General features: G+C 41.8%; 1 protein-coding gene across 1 annotated transcript in view; it reads right to left on the bottom strand.

Annotated features, from left to right (window-relative positions):
- Window positions 1-19,894, bottom strand: part of LOC145985092 (neurotrimin-like) — a 548,487-nt gene that overhangs the window by 454,491 nt on the left and 74,102 nt on the right. The window lies entirely within an intron of this gene.

Raw genomic sequence — 19,894 nt, 5'->3', positions numbered from 1 at the left:
ACATTAAATAATGCAATAAGCAGCTGCCCTACACATTTACGCGAGCAGCATGACAGTGAATAATGCAATCAGCAGCTGCCCTGTACGTTTAGGCGAGTAGCGGGACAGTGAATAATGCAATTAACAGTTGTCCTACACACTTACGCGAGCAGCAGGACATTAAATAATGCAATAAGCAGCTGCCATACTCCTTTACGCGAGCAGCAGGACAGTGAATAATGCAATCAGTAGCTGTCCTTCACATTTACGCGAGCAGCAGGAAAGTGAATAATGCAATCAGCAGTTGCCCTACACACTTACGCGAGCAGCTGGACATTAAATAATGCAATAAGCAGTTGCATTACATATTTTCGCGAGCAGCAGGACATTAAATAATGCAATAAGCAGCTGCCACACATATTTACGCTAGCAGCTGGACAGTGAATTATGCAATCAGCAGCTGTCCTACACACTTACGCGAGCAGCAGGACATTAAATAATGCAATAAGCAGCTGCCATACTCCTTTACGCGAGCAGCAGGACAGTGAATAATGCAATCAGGAGCTGTCCAACACACTTACGCGAGCAGCAGGACATTAAATAATGCAATGTGCAGCTGGCCTACACATTTACTCGAGCAGCAGGACAGTGAATAATGCAATCAGCAGCTGCCCTGTACGTTTAGGCGAGTAGCGGGACAGTGAATAATGCAATTAACAGTTGTCCTACACACTTACGCGAGCAGCAGAACATTAAATAATGCAATAAGCAGCTGCCCTACACATTTACGCGTGCAGCAGGACAATGAATAATGCAATCAGCAGCTGCCCTGTACGTTTAGGCGAGTAGCGGGACAGTGAATAATGCAATTAACAGTTGTTCTACACACTTACGCGAGCAGCAGGACATTAAATAATGCAATCAGCAGCTGTCCTACACACTTACGCGAGCAGCAGGACATTAAATAATGCAATATGCAGCTGTCATACTCCTTTACGCGAGCAGCAGGTCAGTGAATAATGCAATCAGGAGCTGTCCTACACATTTACGCGAGCAGCAGGACATTAAATAATGCAATAAGCAGCTGCCCTACACATTTACGCGAGCAGCAGGACAGTGAATAATGCAATCAGGAGCTGTCCAACACATTTACGCGAGCAGCAGGACATTAAATAATGCAATGAGCAGCTGCCCTACACATTTACGCGAGCAGCAGGACAGTGAATAATGCAATCAGCAGCTGCCCTGTACGTTTAGGCGAGTAGCGGGACAGTGAATAATGCAATTAACAGTTGTCCTACACACTTACGCGAGCAGCAGGACATTAAATAATGCAATCAGCAGCTGTCCTACACACTTACGCGAGCAGCAGGACATTAAATAATGCAATATGCAGCTGCCATACTCCTTTCCGCGAGCAGCAGGTCAGTGAATAATGCAATCAGGAGCTGTCCTACACATTTACGCGAGCAGCAGGACAGTGAATAATGCAATCAGCAGCTGTCCAACACACTTACGCGAGCAGCAGGACATTAAAGAATGCAATAAGCAGCTGCCATATTCCTTTACGCGTGCAGCAGGACAGTGAATAATGCAATCAGCAGCTGCCCTACACATCTACGCGTGCAGCAGGACAATGAATAATGCAATCAGGAGCTGTCCAACACACTTACGCGAGCAGCAGGACAGTGAATAATGCAATCAGCAGCTGCCCTGTACGTTTAGGCGAGTAGCGGGACAGTGAATAATGCAATTAACAGTTGTCCTACACACTTACGCGAGCAGCAGGACATTAAATAATGCAATCAGCAGCTGTCCTACACACTTACGCGAGCAGCAGGACATTAAATAATGCAATATGCAGCTGCCATACTCCTTTACGCGAGCAGCAGGTCAGTGAATAATGCAATCAGGAGCTGTCCTACACATTTACGCGAGCAGCAGGACAGTGAATAATGCAATCAGCAGCTGTCCAACACAATTACGCGAGCAGCAGGACATTAAAGAATCCAATAAGCAGCTGCCATACTCCTTTACGCGAGCAGCAGGACAGTGAATAATGCAATCAGGAGCTGTCCTACACATTTACGCGAGCAGCGGGACAGTGAATAATGCAATCAGCAGCTGTCCAACACACTTACGCGAGCAGCAGGACATTAAAGAATGCAATAAGCAGCTGCCATACTCCTTTACGCGAGCAGCAGGACAGTGAATAATTCAATCAGGAGCTGTCCTACACATTTACGCGAGCAGCAGAACAGTGAATAATTCAATCAGGAGCTGTCCTACATATTTACGCGAGCAGCAGGACAGTGAATAATGCAATCAGCAGCTGTCCAACACACTTACGCGAGCAGCAGAACATTAAATAATGCAATAAGCAGCTGCCCTACACATTTACGCGAGCAGCAGGACAGTGAATAATTCAATCAGCAGCAGCACTACACATTTACGCGAGCAGCAGGACAGTGAATAATGTAATCAGCAGCTGCCCTATACATTTACGCGAGCAGCGGGACAGTGAATAATGCAATCTGCAGCCGTCCTACATATTTACGCGAGCAGCAGGACATTAAATAATGCAATAAGCAGCTGCCCTACACATTTACGCGAGCAGCAGGACAGTGAATAATGCAATCAGGAGCTGTCCTACACATTTACGCGAGCAGCAGGACAGTGAATAATTCAATCAGGAGCTGTCCTACACATTTACGCGAGCAGCAGGACAGTGATTAATGCAATCAGCAGCTGTCCAACACACTTACGCGAGCAGCAGGACATTAAAGAATGCAATAAGCAGCTGCCATACTCCTTTACGCGAGCAGCAGAACAGTGAATAATGCAATCAGGAGCTGTCCTACACATTTACGCGAGCAGCAGGACAGTGAATAATGCAATCAGCAGCTGTCCAACACACTTACGCGAGCAGCAGGACATTAAAGAATGCAATAAGCAGCTGCCATACTCCTTTACGCGAGCAGCAGGACAGTGAATAATGCAATAAGCAGCTGCCCTACACATTTACGCGTGCAGCAGGACAATGAATAATGCAATCAGCAGCTGCCCTACACATTTACGCGAGCAGCAGGACAGTGAATAATGCAGTCAGCAGCTGCCCTGTAAGTTTAGGCGAGTAGCGGGACAGTGAATAATGCAATTAACAGTTGTCCTACACACTTACGCGAGCAGCAGGACATTAAATAATGCAATCAGCAGCTGTCCTACACACTTACGCGAGCAGCAGGACATTAAATAATGCAATATGCAGCTGCCATACCCCTTTACGCGAGCAGCAGGTCAGTGAATAATGCAATCAGGAGCTGTCCTACACATTTACGCGAGCAGCAGGATATTAAATAATGCAATAAGCAGCTGCCCTACACATTTACGCGAGCAGCAGGACAGTGAATAATGCAATCAGGAGCTGTCCAACACATTTACGCGAGCAGCAGGACATTAAATAATGCAATGAGCAGCTGCCCTACACATTTACGCGAGCAGCAGGACAGTGAATAATGCAATCAGCAGCTGCCCTGTACGTTTAGGCGAGTAGCGTTACAGTGAATAATGCAATTAACAGTTGTCCTATACACTTACGCGAGCAGCAGAACATTAAATAATGCAATAAGCAGCTGCCATACTCCTTTACGCGAGCAGCAGGACAGTGAATAATGCAATAAACAGCTGCCCTACACATTTACGCGTGCAGCAGGACAATGAATAATGCAATCAACAGCTGCCCTACACATTTACGCGAGCAGCAGGACAGTGAACAATGCAATCAGCAGCTGCCCTGTACGTTTAGGCGAGTAGCGGGACAGTGAATAATGCAATTAACAGTTGTCCTACACACTTACGCGAGCAGCAGGACATTAAATAATGCAATCAGCAGCTGTCCTACACACTTACGCGAGCAGCAGGACATTAAATAATGCAATAAGCAGCTGCCATACTCCTTTACGCGAGCAGCAGGACAGTGAATAATGCAATCAGGGGCTGTCCTACACATTTACGCGAGCAGCAGGACAGTGAATAATGCAATCAGGAGCTGTCCTACACATTTACGCGAGCAGCAGGACAGTGAATAATTCAATCAGGAGCTGTCCTACACATTTACGCGAGCAGCAGGACAGTGATTAATGCAATCAGCAGCTGTCCAACACACTTACGCGAGCAGGAGGACATTAAAGAATGCAATAAGCAGCTGCCATACTCCTTTACGCGAGCAGCAGGACAGTGAATAATGCAATCAGGAGCTGTCCTACACATTTACGCGAGCAGCAGGACAGTGAATAATGCAATCAGCAGCTGTCCAACACACTTACGCGAGCAGCAGGACATTAAAGAATGCAATAAGCAGCTGCCATACTCCTTTACGCGAGCAGCAGGACAGTGAATAATGCAATAAGCAGCTGCCCTACACATTTACGCGTGCAGCAGGACAATGAATAATGCAATCAGCAGCTGCCCTACATATTTACGCGAGCAGCGGGACAGTGAATAATGCAATCAGCAGCTGCCCTGTACGTTTAGGCGAGTAGCGGGACAGTGAATAATGCAATTAACAGTTGTCCTACACACTTACGCGAGCAGCAGGACATTAAATAATGCAATCAGCAGCTGTCCTACACACTTACGCGAGCAGCAGGACATTAAATAATGCAATATGCAGCTGCCATACTCCTTTACGCGAGCAGCAGGTCTTTGAATAATGCAATCAGGAGCTGTCCTACACATTTACGCGAGCAGCAGGACAGTGAATAATGCAATCAGCAGCTGTCCAACACACTTACGCGAGCAGCAGGACATTAAAGAATGCAATAAGCAGCTGCCATACTCCTTTACGCGAGCAGCAGGACAGTGAATAATGCAATCAGGAGCTGTCCTACACATTTACGCGAGCAGCAGGACAGTGAATAATGCAATCAGCAGCTGTCCAACATACTTACGCGAGCAGCAGGACATTAAAGAATGCAATAAGCAGCTGCCATACTCCTTTACGCGAGCAGCAGGGCAGTGAATAATTCAATCAGGAGCTGTCCTACACATTTACGCGAGCAGCAGGACAGTGAATAATTCAATCAGGAGCTGTCCTACACATTTACGCGAGCGGCAGGACAGTGAATAATGCAATCAGCAGCTGTCCAACACACTTACGCGAGCAGCAGGACATTAAATAATGCAATAAGCAGCTGCCCTACACATTTATGCGAGCAGAAGGACAGTGAATAATTCAATCAGCAGCAGCTCTACACATTTACGCGAGCAGCAGGACAGTGAATAATGCAATCAGCAGCTGCCCTACACATTTACGCGAGCAGCAGGACAGTGAATAATGCAATCAGCAGCTGTCCAACATATTTACGCGAGCAGCAGGAGAGCGAATAATGTGATCACCAGCTTGCACTGTTAACCCGTTCCTTCATTGCCAAAATGTGCAGCGCTGTCAAATTCTCTTTACATTCATCTTCATCCAGCGTAAACATACATCATAAGTATTTATAAATAAATAAATTACATGTTTGTTTTACTTGCATGCAAAACATGGGACAATATCGCGTTCTTAGACACATTCGAGTGCAATGAATATGGCAACACAACACATAAACACAGAAAACAAATGAATGTCCAGTTTTGTTAGCAAGTTTGCCGTGGTCTTTCTCAACTTGGTAGATCCGTAAGGTGGATAAAACAGATTACTCCAATGTGCAATGGCATTTTATATTCCAAAAACTTTTATGCGTTCCTGGGAATTTCCATGAAATTTCCTAAATTTTTCAAAGGATGTTTCACCGAGAGGCTGAATTTCGTGGCTTTTCCAGGTCAGTGAGAACCGGGCAAGAAGGAAGAAAATATTATTCATCTACTGCAAGAACGAAGCTAATGCAAACAAAACCACGTGACTTATGAGAAGATTTTTTTAAATGTATTTTATTTCTGGTGTAATTTTCTCCACGAATATATTGGTGGTAGATGTGCAGCTCATGTATAAGGTCTCCGAGACTGAATATAGAAGCTACGTTGATTGGTATAGCTTTATCACATGCACTGCATTCTTACGCGCAACATTCCTGCATCTCTCTTATTGAAATAACCAATAGTATTTCTCGGAAACCACGTGTATTTGTTTAAATGAATTTCGTTCTTACAGCGGACATAGACTAACAGCTGAATATATAAATATAGCTGCGTGGAAAGAGGTAAAAATAACAAAAGAAATGGAAAACAATAATGCTGTGAACAAGGGTTAACAATGAATCAGTACGTGCAAAATAATTCACGGCATTACAATTCCGTTGTTAGTACGTATCCTTTTAGTTTCATTGTCATTGTATGCACGCATTCTATGACAATTTTTTGTGAGAACAATTTTTCATTTCCACGAGATTAAATTATCCACCGTAAAAGTCCTGCGTTGATAAAATTTGAAAGATAGTGGAGGCCATGAAAATGGTCAATGTCATTTCTTTAGTGCCTAGTTTTGATGACAAAGATAGCTTCAAAATGCAAATCCAGAGCGGGTGGTTTAAAGAAGGAAGATGAAGAAGAAAGTAGCGAAGAGTACGTGTACAATGTAACGTTGCGAGTGGTGTTGACTAGGGATGGCCAAACGGATCCGGATCCGGATCCAAAAGTTACGGATCTGGATCCGAAACCGGATCCGAGAGTTTCGTATCTCAATCCCATTATAATATTACCACACCTTAAAAGGTATTATGATCTTCGATTACAAAGAAATTTTTCATTAGTTAGTCCTACAAGAATTTTTTTCAAGTGTTGTTCCTAAAATACTTTGCTACGCATCGGCTAACACACTCGTGCACAAAAATAATCTTGCTTGTTTAACATAAAATGTCAGAGGTGATTTTGTAAATGCCATTGAAACGAATATGTATTCATTCGAATGTATTGGAAATGAAAACATACATAAATGTGAGACATTCAATTCCAGGATGAAACCTTTAACACATATAACAAGATAGAAATGTTATACAAAAATTATACAATTGTTCTACAGTTACAGTTTTACAAATTAAAATAAAACATTATAATATATGCAGTGTTATATAATTACAAAGTGTAAGACTAACAAGGGAGGTTATCTAAGTGTCAGCCTCCGATTTCCATGAAACTTGGAAGGCGTATAGTTGGGCTCAAAGGAAGAATACGTGTTTTTTTTTTGTTTCAGCAAAAAAACGGTTTTAGGGGGCAAAACCCCATCAAATGTCAAGATGAGGACAAATTAAAGTGAGGATCTGACCCCTGTGTCCCTCCGATTTCCATGAAACTTGGCAGGTCTATAGAGGGGCCCAAAGGAAGAAATATGTGTTTTTTGTTTCAGCTAAAAACTGCTTCAGGGGGCAAAATCCCCTCAAATGAAAAGATGAGGACAAATTGAAGTAAGGATCTGACCCCTGTGTCCCCCCCCCCCCCCGATGTTCATGAAACTTTGCAGGTGTATAGAGGGGCCCAAAGGAAGAGTACGTGTTTTTTTTTTGTTTCGGCTAAAAAACTGTTTTAGGGGGCAAAACCCGCCTCAAATATCAAGATGAGTACAAATTGACGTGGGGATCATCTGACCCCTGTGTTCCCCTCCGATTTCCATGGAATTTGACAGGTGTATAGAGAGGCCCTATGCCCCCTGTTTCTTCCTATACTATATTTACGTGGTTTCGGGGTCAGATCCCCACTTCAATTTCTCCTCATCTTGCCATTTGAGGGGGGGTGCTCTATACACCTGCCAAGTTTCATGGAAATCGGAGGGGGAGACTTAGACCTCCCTTGTAAGTGTATTAATTAATTACAAATCGCGCACGCGCGTACACACACTATATATATATATATACCGGATATAAATACCGGATCCGGATCCGAAAGTTCTGGATCCGGATCCGAAAGTTCTGGACCCGGATCCGAAAGTTCTGGACCCGGATCCGAAAGTACCGGATCCGGATCTGAAAATTCCGGATCCGAAAAATTTTAGGATCCGGAACCAACCGGATCCGGATTTCGGATTAGGATCCGGATCTAGCCATCCCTAGTGTTGGCGGCAGATATTGTACGAGTGCTGTCAAAGTCGATTTCTTTTCTTTTTGAAACGCCGAAACCTATAAATGGCAGTTATGCTTAGTATACAACAGCATTTTACAACAACAACACAAGATTCGATATTTTAGGCTTTGAAAAAACGTCTTCCGGTTTTAGATATTAAAACAATCCTTCGCGATTTCCGTTTTTTACAAGTTTTCAGATGTGGCTTTGCAATACATGTTCCCTTGCAATTGAGTTTGAGTTTTTTTAAAGTCCACTTTATGTCGAGAAAGGCTAATAGGGAATGATCCCACAGCTTAAAGTAACATCCCAACAAATATGTGCCCCCACCGGGTATCGAACCAGTGACCCCTTGATTGCAAGGAGAGACATTGCCACTACGCCATGAGGACGGTGTCGATTTCAACATCACCAATTAACAGCTACTCTCGATTTAACCTTGATTTCCTAAGGAAAAGGTGAATTGATATAACCATGGACACAAAAACCAACGTCACAACTCCTTTCCCTAATCCAAATTGTCAATAATGTTATTCGCTTACATGCTTTTTTTTCTTATTTCTGCCGTCGCTTTCAGCCGCTTTTGGCAGCCTATGAAGACGAGGATGAAATATAATAGCGAGATCAAATGGATGAAAGGAGACTTGGTAAGCATCATTCATGTCCAGGTCAGGATGCAAACCTGAAAACTTTGGAAGTAAAATTTCTCGAAAATACACAGATCTTCTAAATTGAAGTAAACATTAAAATGATGGTACCAGCACTACACAGACATAAACAAAATCCGCAGCCATAAACATTTCAAAGAATTAAAAGTTCGGTGTGTAGTGACGGTCTTGGTAAAAGGAAACAAATTCCTGTCATCTCCACCACATCTAGTATCCGTACCCATGAGAGGAGATGGAGTCCATGTTCGATTCCTGGCGAGTACCCTTAAGGGATGATTCGTTAACCGCAAGCTCCTTCCAGTTTGCCTAAATGTGTCTTGACAGCAGCGCCAGCATTCTGAGAACATGAGGCCCTGAACTAAAAAATGACCCGGGCACAACCATCCGATTTGCCCTTCATGCTTTTTTTTTCCGTCGAAAAGTGCTTTCTGCTAATCTCAAAGAGCTATCCGAAAACAGGTCTGTCTCCGAGCATAAAGGTGCTGTTTGTTTCCATTCAAAGCACATCTGGCGAGAGGAGACGTGAGATTTATCTGTATCTTTCGCCAGCCAATGGTATCTCCGCTGCCTCCACCCCAAAGCTCCATTTCTACAGCATCTGGGGGGGGGGGGGGAAATCCCTTTCAATGAGCAAATGCGCAGGGAGCAAGCGAATGCTAAAAGTACAGACGGTTTGCCTGGTTTAGACAAGCAATGGATGTCTGCGAAAACACGCAGAGAGAGAGAGAGAGAGAGAGAGAGAGAGAGAGAGAGAGAGAGAGAGAGACGCCAGGAGCAAGTGAATGGGGCTGTTTGTAAACAAACAGAGCTTTCTCTTTTTTTAAAAGCGTTGAATGTGGCTTGTGGAAAAATATACTTACGGAGATTGTGGTTTCCAGGCCATTGGTGGGAATTTGCTTCGCATTCGATTTCAGAAGGAAGATTCACAGTGCACCGATGGAGGAAAAAGCACCGTGTATGCTTTCGTCGACTATATATGTGCATTGGAGTGTGGACAATTCTTCTGAAGTGGATTAGAGACGCATGAGAATATATCCTATAAACAAAGATGTTCAGTCAAAGGAATATGGTTCCAAATCGAGTAGGCACCGAGTTCATATTCTCACATCAACCAATTCCTCTACGCTATTGTCCTCTGACGAACCTTCTGTTGTTAATAGCCGTATGGTAACATTGGATCCAGCTCCGGTCGTGCTCAACTGACGGACATGCTGTCGATCTGGTGGTCGCAAAAATAGTCAGCGTACTGCTAGAGTTTGATACGCATAATGTATCGGAAGATTACTGTCGAAACACCCTGTATTGAAAATAAATATTGGATAGCTTGAACGGAGTGGGTTAGTGAGAATCTGGAAGATTTTTATTATTTTTGTTTATTTTTATTATGTTTAATTAATTAATTTTAACCCATAGTTTCCTGGCTTACAATTGTGATATTTCTCGACATTCAGCCGAAAAATCGAAATAATTTGGTTATATTCAGTGAAGCAGGGACGTGCATACCAGAATCTATCGGCGCCACTGTAAACGCCCACAATTTCTTACACTGTATTATTTATTTTTGCGTTTCCTTCCGTATTCACCAGTGTAAAAGTTCGGTCAAAACAAAATCCAATGTGACCGTTCCCTAAGATGTCGTTTATTCCATTCTTGATTGGAGCACGGCTTCGTATGGTAAACTGCATATCTACTCTTCACACGTTCATTTGCTTACATCAATTTCATTATTTTAGCGGATGATGCGAAGTAATAAACGGAAAAAGAACCATCGACACCTAAGTTACGCATTCTGTGATAAGGTTATTATATATTATATTAAGCTCAACGTTAGATACAAAATTCTCCTCACAGCCGTAACTCAGCAGAGATTAATTTCTATCTCCATCCCTAGAGAGACGGGCGGAGGAATGGAATATAATCGATCGGATTGGGTCTCTCAGACCTGTAGTTCAGAGGAACTAAAAACTTCATTTTATTGAAACATATACTTTAGAACAATACAATAACATACAAGATTCCGCTCATGAATCATTACAAATAAAACATTCCTTTTCAAAATCCTCTTGTGATGGGAACATGAGGTACCTTCTTGCCAAGGAATATTTAGATTTGCTGCACAAATTATAAATATGTATATGTCTTGTAAAATATGAAACTCGCGTTCAGCTCTGATATAACTTAAATATGACGCATTTTTGAGTCATTTTAGTTGTGTGCGCCAGATGGGCTGAGAGCAATGTCAGCTTCACATAACTGAAAAATCAAACACAAAGGGACGGGCTAGGTCTCCTAGAACCGAACCAACTTTCAACACGTGTAGCGAAATGGATTATGCAATAAATGTGTCAACGATACTACTAGGGAAATCTGCAGGAAGGTAGTGATATTACAGTATTTTCAGAACTCTATTGGAGATTTAGAGAAATATTTCCACTTGGGTCCCATAGACCAAGTTCTAGGGCTAGTAATAAAGATAGCGAAGTGTTATAGCTGTCACATCGTAATCAAGAGTTCCAGGGTTCGATAACCAGTGAATGCATATTGCCACAGTTCAATTCTTTAGAATGTTCTTGTGTGTGGCTGTGGCTGGGATGGAACGGGGTGCGTTCATGCACTACTAATATCAAAGAGTGTAGGCTCCTTTTGTCTCTTTATTGTCCTCCTTTGTCTTATGATCATTTCTTTCCCATCTATTACACTGTCCGTCTGTGTTGTTGCTTACCTCCTTGGCTTTCCTGTTCGTGACACCCTGAGCTCTCTCTCTCTACATTATTCGTAACTCTTTACCCTGTCTCATACTTTACTTTTTGCCGTGTCTCTGCTTCACCTGGTACTCTTCCCTATTGTTCTATCTCAATCGTGACTCTATGATCAAGTTCTCTGCCTCGTCCGTTTGAGATTTCTATTAGTTGTAAGTCCACTTTATTCATAGACAGGCTAATCGGGATTGGGCTTACAGTTTAAACAGGGATCCGGACTACTTTGTGCTTCCATCGAGTATCGAACCCGGTACCACATGAATGAAAGGCTATGGCGTTACCACTACGCCATTAGAGAAGGCCCCCCCCTCTCTCTCTCTCGTTTGTTAAACCCCACACCGAGTCTCTATTTCGTCCGTGACTCAATGAATGTCGCTATGTGTCGCCCGTGATTCGGTGCCTATTCCTATGTCTCGTTCGTGATTCGTTGCCTGTTCCTACATCTCTTCCTTTATTCGGTGCCTGTTCCTATGTATCTTGGCCTCCCCGATCGCACAGTGGTAGCGTCGTCGCCTTGTAATCAAGGGGTCCCGGGTTCGATACCCGGTGAAGGCACATAGTGGTTCGGATCCCAATTTAAACTGTAGGTCCAGTCCCGATTAGCCTAACTGTGCATAAAGTGGACTTAAAACATCAAATCAATCAATCAATCAATGTTCCTACGTCTCGTCTGTAGCCCGTTGACTGTTCCTACGTCTCTTCCGTAACCCGGTGCCTGTTCTTAAGTCTCTTTCTTTATTTGGTGCCTGTTCCTATGTCTCGTCCGTGACCCGGTGCCTGTTCCTATGTCTCGTCCGTGACACGGTGTCTGTTCCTATGACTCGTCCGCCATTCGGTGGATGTTCCTATGTCTCGTCTGCGACTCGGTGCCTGTTTCTAGGCCTAACCCGTGATTCGTTGCCTTTCCTATGCTTAGTCCGTGATTCGATGCCTGTTCGTATGTCTCGTCCGTGACTTAATGCCTGTCTCTATCTCTTACCCCTTGACTTAGTGCTCTCAGTGTTACCCCTGTGTATCTGCCTCGCCCTGGCACTGTCTCTCTATCTCTTTCCTGGCACATTACCTATCTAGACGTGACTCCATCTCTGTCTCTTCTTGGTTTGTCTCTCTCTGTCTTCCACAGTCCTATTCATTTGTAAGTGAAGTGGTAGCCTTCGCACACCAAGAACAAAGAATCCAACTGACGTGCAATTTCCCACCCACCGCCATCCAGAGCCCACCCTAACCACCGCGGCACTGCAATGAAAAGGCAGGTGTAGGGTTCCTGCAAGAACCAACAAGAGTAAACATCGCTTTGGTCAGCGCAGCGGAGGGAGTGGCCATTAAGGGATCCGACCGCCGAAGCTCTGCGCGTAATTGTTTAAGGGCAGGTCTCTAGCTCACGGTATAAAATGGCCAAGAGTTCTGCGGTAATGTGGGTGACTGGAGCACGGAGTCTCCGGAGTCTGGACTTGTAAACTCGCTCCCTCTGGAGCGCTGGGTCTTTCTCTCTTGTATCGATCCGACCGAAGCCCCGCTCTCCGAAAGCCAGGATGCGACGCAGACAGGCGACCCCACAGCAACTAAAGGCTGTGGCTGTTGCCAGAAATATTCGTTTTCTGGGCATCAAAGCTTCGAGATCCGTTAAGAAATCTTATCAGTTACATGGAAACGATTCTTTCGGTGACGTGGGTTTGGTTCCACCAATACAGCTGAAGATGAGTTGGAGCTAAGTTTACTGCATAACAATGTGCACTCAATAGAACCTGATATGATAATAGCTGTTTGCTTCAACTAATATAGTAATGAAAATAGTTTATATTTCAAAATACGCATACAATTAATGCATCTAGGAGTTGTGAGGCATTGATTTTTATCTTGACATTTTTTTTTAGTTTGAGTCGCTTTTCTGTCACTTTTGGTATATCGTGACAATGAAACTGGATTACGACAAGGGAACGTGCCGACCTCCCTGGCGGAGTGGTTAGCACAGCGTGCTACGATGCTATGGGTCGGAGGCTCGAATCCCATCAGCCTGAGCGTGGGTTTTCTTTGTGAATGTCCCTGCGCTAATTTCATCATATTATCACTCATCCTCATCCTCTCGACTAGTGGAAAGTGGTAGAGCAAAATAAACTAAATCAATGTAATCATAAGGGAACTCTTATGCCCAGGTCAGAAATCTAATACTAATCTGTGACTCGTATCGAATATATTACGGAATACTCAAGATGTAATCGAATGAATCAACCTTTGACTCAGACAGACATTACCCAACCTAACCAAAATAAAATTCTCATGTACATAACGTCCTTCAAAACACCCCGCCAATTTCGGTCAACGGTGTCCACTCACGGGTGTGCATCCCCAACGGTGTCCATGCCTAGGTAAGGTGCGTGGATTTGAGGTGCGGAGTTTTGGTGGCAACAGTCCATATGAAAATTACACTAACGGTCTCTTAAGTAAATGCCGCTAACAATGAAAGTCAAATATCGTATTCAAAATTCCTATTGCAGATATAAGTGGCTGTGCTTGGCTCCAGAATATGAGCAGAGAAGGTGTGCGAAGAATTTTCTCCATTAATAGTGGATCATATTTACTTTCGCATTTAATTACACTGTCCAAAAGAAAAAGTGACTTTATATTGAAGCGAAAACATAGCTTTCAGAATCTTTCTAAACGTCAAGTCGACACTGCATTGAAGCACGGTAAACACTACCTTAGACTAATTTCACCTACACTATCTCAAAGTAACAAAATTTTAAACTTAATGAACAACATTCAAAATCTTCTACCTCATTTATGAACTTCGAGTATTCGCTCTGGCGATTGCACTCCACAGGGTGTTCGCTAAAGGTTTTGTATGTCATGGGATGTTTGCTAAAAGTTTGTTCATCTCGCGAGACGTTCGCTAAAAGTCTGTGCATCTTAGTGTTAAGTTCACAAGGCTAACAGAGCGCGAATGTAGGTTCGAATTTGGAACCGAATCATCGCACAATATGGTTCCACCGGCTATCGAATTTAAGACCTCCTGATTACAAGTCGACGACATTACCATTATATCAAGGTGTTCGTTAAAAAAGTTACGCACTCTCAAGTGTGTTCGCTAAAACATATCCATTCACATGGTGTTCGCTAAAACTGTTGCGCAGCACCAAAGCATTTGTTAAAATTGTTCATTCATTCTCAATGTGTTCGCTAAAACGGTTGATCATTCTTAGTGTGTTCGCTAAAACAGTTTCTCATTCTCAGTGTGTTCGCTAAAATAGTTGAGCAGGCAAGGTGCACCTTCAACCCAATGTGCATTCTTGGTAACAGACATATATAACTGACAAAACAAAATGCTATTTTGAAGCACTTTATTAGTGGAAGTTACATACACCCTTTACTGCAAAAAGTGAAGTGGGCGTGGGGGTGGCTGGGGAGCTTCTAGCTACTTGGCTAGAAATCAGAGTATCGAGAGAGAGAGAGGAAAAGTCCTTCCATAAGAGTGGACGTTCTTTCCTCCTGCCCTTAATTACAATGATCAGAAAAACAGGGTGACCTAATATTGGAGCTGGTCCAAATATCGACTCCTGATCCCCGTCAATTCCATGGGGCTGGGGCGGAAATTGCTACAGGAAATCCTCCTCTGCGGCTATGACGCATGCGGAGATACATTGCAAACATCAAAGTGTGTTTTCGTTTACCACTCCCCAGTCTGCATAAATAATTATCACATTTGGAACGTATTTCTATTTTGCTCTAGCTTTCACCACTTCACGTGGCTTTATCAGGAGGATAGACAAGTTTGGGCTTAAAGCACGACTATAACTAGAACTTAAAAGGAATATAAGAAGAAATTAATTGCCTGTCACCAACTTTGCAGTTCAAGCTTAAGATGGCAGCACTTGCGTGTATGTATTCGTTTCTGGAAAAGCACAGCATGTAAGTCAATTAGATAAAGATAATGAATGTCGCAAATGAAAAGAATACTCTGTGTTAATATGAAATGCATCACAACACCAAGAATTGAACAAAAGTAGTTGTATTTGTGGTGGGACCAGTGCGAGAAAGTACGAACCCCTCTCCAGCAGCTTTGGCCATACTTAAAACTTGGTCAACATGCCCATTTGAGTTTTTTTGCTCAAGTGTGGAGCTCTTATAATTCAAGATTTTTGTAAAAAATACCCTCGAGAATTTTTCAGAAAGTACGAACCTCTCTCCAGCAGATTTGCTATACTTAAAACTTGCTCAACATGTCTATTTGTTTAAGTGTAGCACCTGCCTAACCCAAGAATTTTATAATTCGGAAAATATCAAACCCCTCCTCAAGTAGATTTACAAAATTGCATCAGTTTGTCTATAAACTTGTATCCATACCTACCTATACATATTTACTTCAGGTTTAAGTTTAATTGGATACTATTCAATTTGCTTATCTAATATTAAAACAATGCAATATGCAGAGCCTACCTCTAGAATTGGTCCGTGTTTGCATGTTCCTTCCCCTCTGCGTCAGTGTGTGGAATTCCCGAGACGGTAGTATTGATTTTTTTTCCTCAGCGCTAGTATTTACAGAAATTCCCGAATATTGCATCAGCCAGTATTGTGAGACTGACTGAGGGGAACAGACGTGTTGATACAGTGCTTCTCATACTTACAGGTTTAAATTCATATTGAACAATATAAAATCTGATATTTGTTGTAATCTACTCATATTTAGAGTCAAGCTTATATTTGTCCCAGCCGGTTATACATAACAAGGTCATTGCTATTCTATACATGCATGTTCGTGCAGGTATTTGCGCTGGGTCAGTGTGAATGATTTTCTACTTGTAAGCTATTGGCTTTACAACCTGTCATAAGATTAATATTAATAATATTAATCCATAGAGATTAGATTTGAATCCCAGGAAATTTTATATAAATACCAAAACCAAAAATATTAAGTGTATACACACATATATACATATATACATACAAATCACAGTGCTGAACCCAACTGATATTTTTTATTCAGTATAAAGTTTTGAATTGAAACCCAAGAAATTGTATATAATAAACAACAGCAAAAATGCCGAATCAAAAATATTGTAATCAGTGCAATAAAAATATATCTAGCTCTAATTGGGCCAAGCATCAAAAAATTTGTAATCCAGACAAATACAAAACTCCCACAAAAATTTGCCCCAAATGCAATAGAAAATATAACATGGAATATTTCACATATAAACATAAAGATACTTGCTCTGCACAGTCATCAACATTGCCCTCACAAGCACTGAAAAGAAGGCACGAAGCACCTCTTAATGCCAGAGCAGCAAAACAGCCACGCTATGAACCTATCCGTAGCAGTTTTAACGGCCAATTAAGGGATCACCGGTTTGTATCAGAGCCAAGATGTGGCATTGAGAATTTCTTGAACAGTGTAAATTCTGATCTGCAGGCAATTCTAAATGCACAAAATGGCTCTTATAAGCTCTCCCTCAAATTGTTTGTACAATATAAGAAGCCAAACGGCACAAAATTTACACAGCCCCACATAACAGAAACTGTACCTGTATATTCAAATGCAAATTCAGACACAATAATAAGCAGCTTGATAAATCAACTGAACATTAAACACTCTGAATTTGCGGCAAAAGAATCAGGATGGAGCCTATGCGGTTCATCACACAAGTTATATGTTAATATTTCTGAATTCAGCCCATTACAAGGATCTACATATGTGCCATTACCTGCCAATATCAAAAACAAACAAGCCGTGGTTAATATAAAAAACGCCGACCAGAAATGCTTTTTGTGGTGTATTTTAGCTGCTTTGTATCCAGTTTCAAGAAATCCTGAGAGAATAACTTATTACAAGCAACATGAACATGATTTTGACGATGTAATGGAGGGTTTAGAATATCCAATGTCAGTTCAGAATATTGATAAATTTGAAAAAAAGGCCAGGCACATCAATGGCAAACAATTATCTATTAATGTATTTATTTGTTCCACTGGCAATTGCCCGATAGCACCTCTCAGAATCAGTGCAATTGATGATGAATCTGCAATTCCGATTGATCTGCTCTTAATTGAAGGGGATTGTACATACCATTACACTCTGATACATAATCTTGAAGCTTTAGTGAGAACACAACTAGACAAATATAAAAAAATATTTAAGTTGTGCAGAAGATGCTTAACTGTATTTGATGGTAGAAAAATGGTAAATGGTGTTTGTGAAGAGAGTGCAGAAATTGCTAAAAACAAGTTAATTGAGCACCTGAAATACTGTGGCAACCATAAACCTGTTCATATGGTGATGCCCAATCCAAGTGAAAATTGCAAATTCAAAAAGTATGAAGCCTTGTTGGAACACCCAGCATATATTGTCTGTGATTTTGAATCGAACCTCAAACCTATTGCATTCTGTAGCCCAGATCCAGAAGAATCATCAATTACACCGTACCAGCAACATGAACCTTCCAGCTTTTGTTGTGTGGTTGTACAGGATGGTGTTGTTATTAAAGAATATTCATACATGGGACCAAATGCCATCAAAATATTTGCACATAGAATAGAAAATGTGTGCCGTGACATAGCATCTAACAACTTATTAAAATCAAAGCCTATGTTGCCTTTAACAGAGGAGCAGATTGAGGATTTCAACAATGCAGAAAAATGCCCGGTATGTGATTCTGAATTTTCAGATACAAATATCAAGGTTCATCACCATTCTCATACAGATGGTCGATATAAACAGGCCCTGTGTAATAGCTGTAATATTAAGATCAAGAGACCAAGATTTATCCCCATATTTTGCCATGGAGCATCCAATTATGATTTCCATCATCTGATCAGGTACGAGGGGTTTGAGAAGCAGAATTTAAATATTTTAGCTGAAAATGATGAGAAATATATATCTATTAGCAAGATAATTAAAGTTGATGGTGTTCCTATTCACATAAGATTTCTTGATTCTTACAGATTTTTACCTGCTAGCCTGGCTACACTGGCCTCTCAATTATCTGATGATCAATTCAAAATCACACGTGCCTCGTTTCCAAATCAGGACCTGAAATTAATTAGGCGGAAGGGTGTATATCCATATGACTATGTCACAGATTTTTCTAAATTTGATGAGTGTTCCCTGCCACCACAAGAAGCATTTTACAGCAAAATCAGAGGATCTGGAATCACTGATGAAGATTATCACCATGCCAAATTGATGTGGAAGAGTTTAAAATGCAAGACACTTCGTGATTATCACATGGCTTATTTGAAACTTGATGTGACCATCTCAGCTGATATATGGCAAGCATTCAGAAAATCTTCCATGCAAAATTATGGACTGGACCCAGGGTATTTTTACAGTGCCCCGGGCCTAGCATGGGCCGCAACGTTTTTCAATACCAAAAAGCAATTGGATCTAATCCAAGATCAAGATATGTATCTGTTTATGGAGAAATGTATAAGAGGAGGGATGGTGCAATGTTCCCAGAGATATGCCAGAGCAAATAACAAGCATATGCCTGATTATGATCCAGCACGGCCATCAAATTATATACTTTATGTGGATGCAAACAACCTCTATGGTCACGCCATGATGGATAAATTGCCATATGCAGGGCTTGAGTGGGTTGAAGATTTCAATATTGAAGATCTTCAGGATTTTGATGACAGTGAATATGGTCTCTTCTTAGAGGTTGATCTGATAATTCCAGATCATTTGCACAATAAATTTTCTGATCTGTCCCCAATTCCCGAGGTTCAGTGCTCACCTGGCTCTAAACAGAAGAAGCTCATGATGACCCTGGAGCCGAAACAGGGTTGTGTTACATATTACAAAAACCTCCAGTTCCTGATGAAACATGGTGTTCAAGTGACCAAAGTTGGCAACGTTTTGAGGTTCAGGCACTCAGAATGGTTGAAACCTTATATTGACACAAACACGAAGCTTCGAACATCTGCAAAGAGCCAATTTGATAAGAGCTTGTTTAAATTGATGGTGAATTCAGTGTATGGCAAAACAATTGAAAATGTCAGGAAACATACCGATGTTAAAATAATTACTGACCCCAGCCTGAGCAAAAAATTGGTTGCAAAGCCCAACTTCAATTACAGAAGAATTTATGATGAACACATGGTACTTTTCAACATGATGAAAACAAAGATCAAGTTTGATAAACCTATTTATGTAGGGGCTGTGATATTGGAATTGTCCAAATTACATATGTTAATATTGTATTATGATGTGTTGAAACCTTTTTATGGTGATCGTGTAAAATTATTGTACATGGACACGGATAGTTTTATTCTTGATATTCAAACAGAAGATGTTTATCAAGATATGTCGCAGCCTGAATTGTTTCAATACTTTGATACCAGTGAACATACAAGAATTCAACCCCACAACAAAAAGGTGCCTGGCAAGTTAAAAGATGAGACACTTGGTGATGTTATTGTGGAATTTGCTGGGTTAAGTGC

The sequence above is a fragment of the Lepisma saccharinum genome, chromosome 3 (assembly GCF_977018435.1).
Source record: "Lepisma saccharinum chromosome 3, izLepSacc3.1, whole genome shotgun sequence".
Lineage (NCBI taxonomy): Eukaryota > Metazoa > Arthropoda > Insecta > Zygentoma > Lepismatidae > Lepisma > Lepisma saccharinum.
The sequence above is the reverse complement of the archived record's forward strand: the minus strand, read 5'-3'. Positions and strand labels throughout refer to the sequence as shown.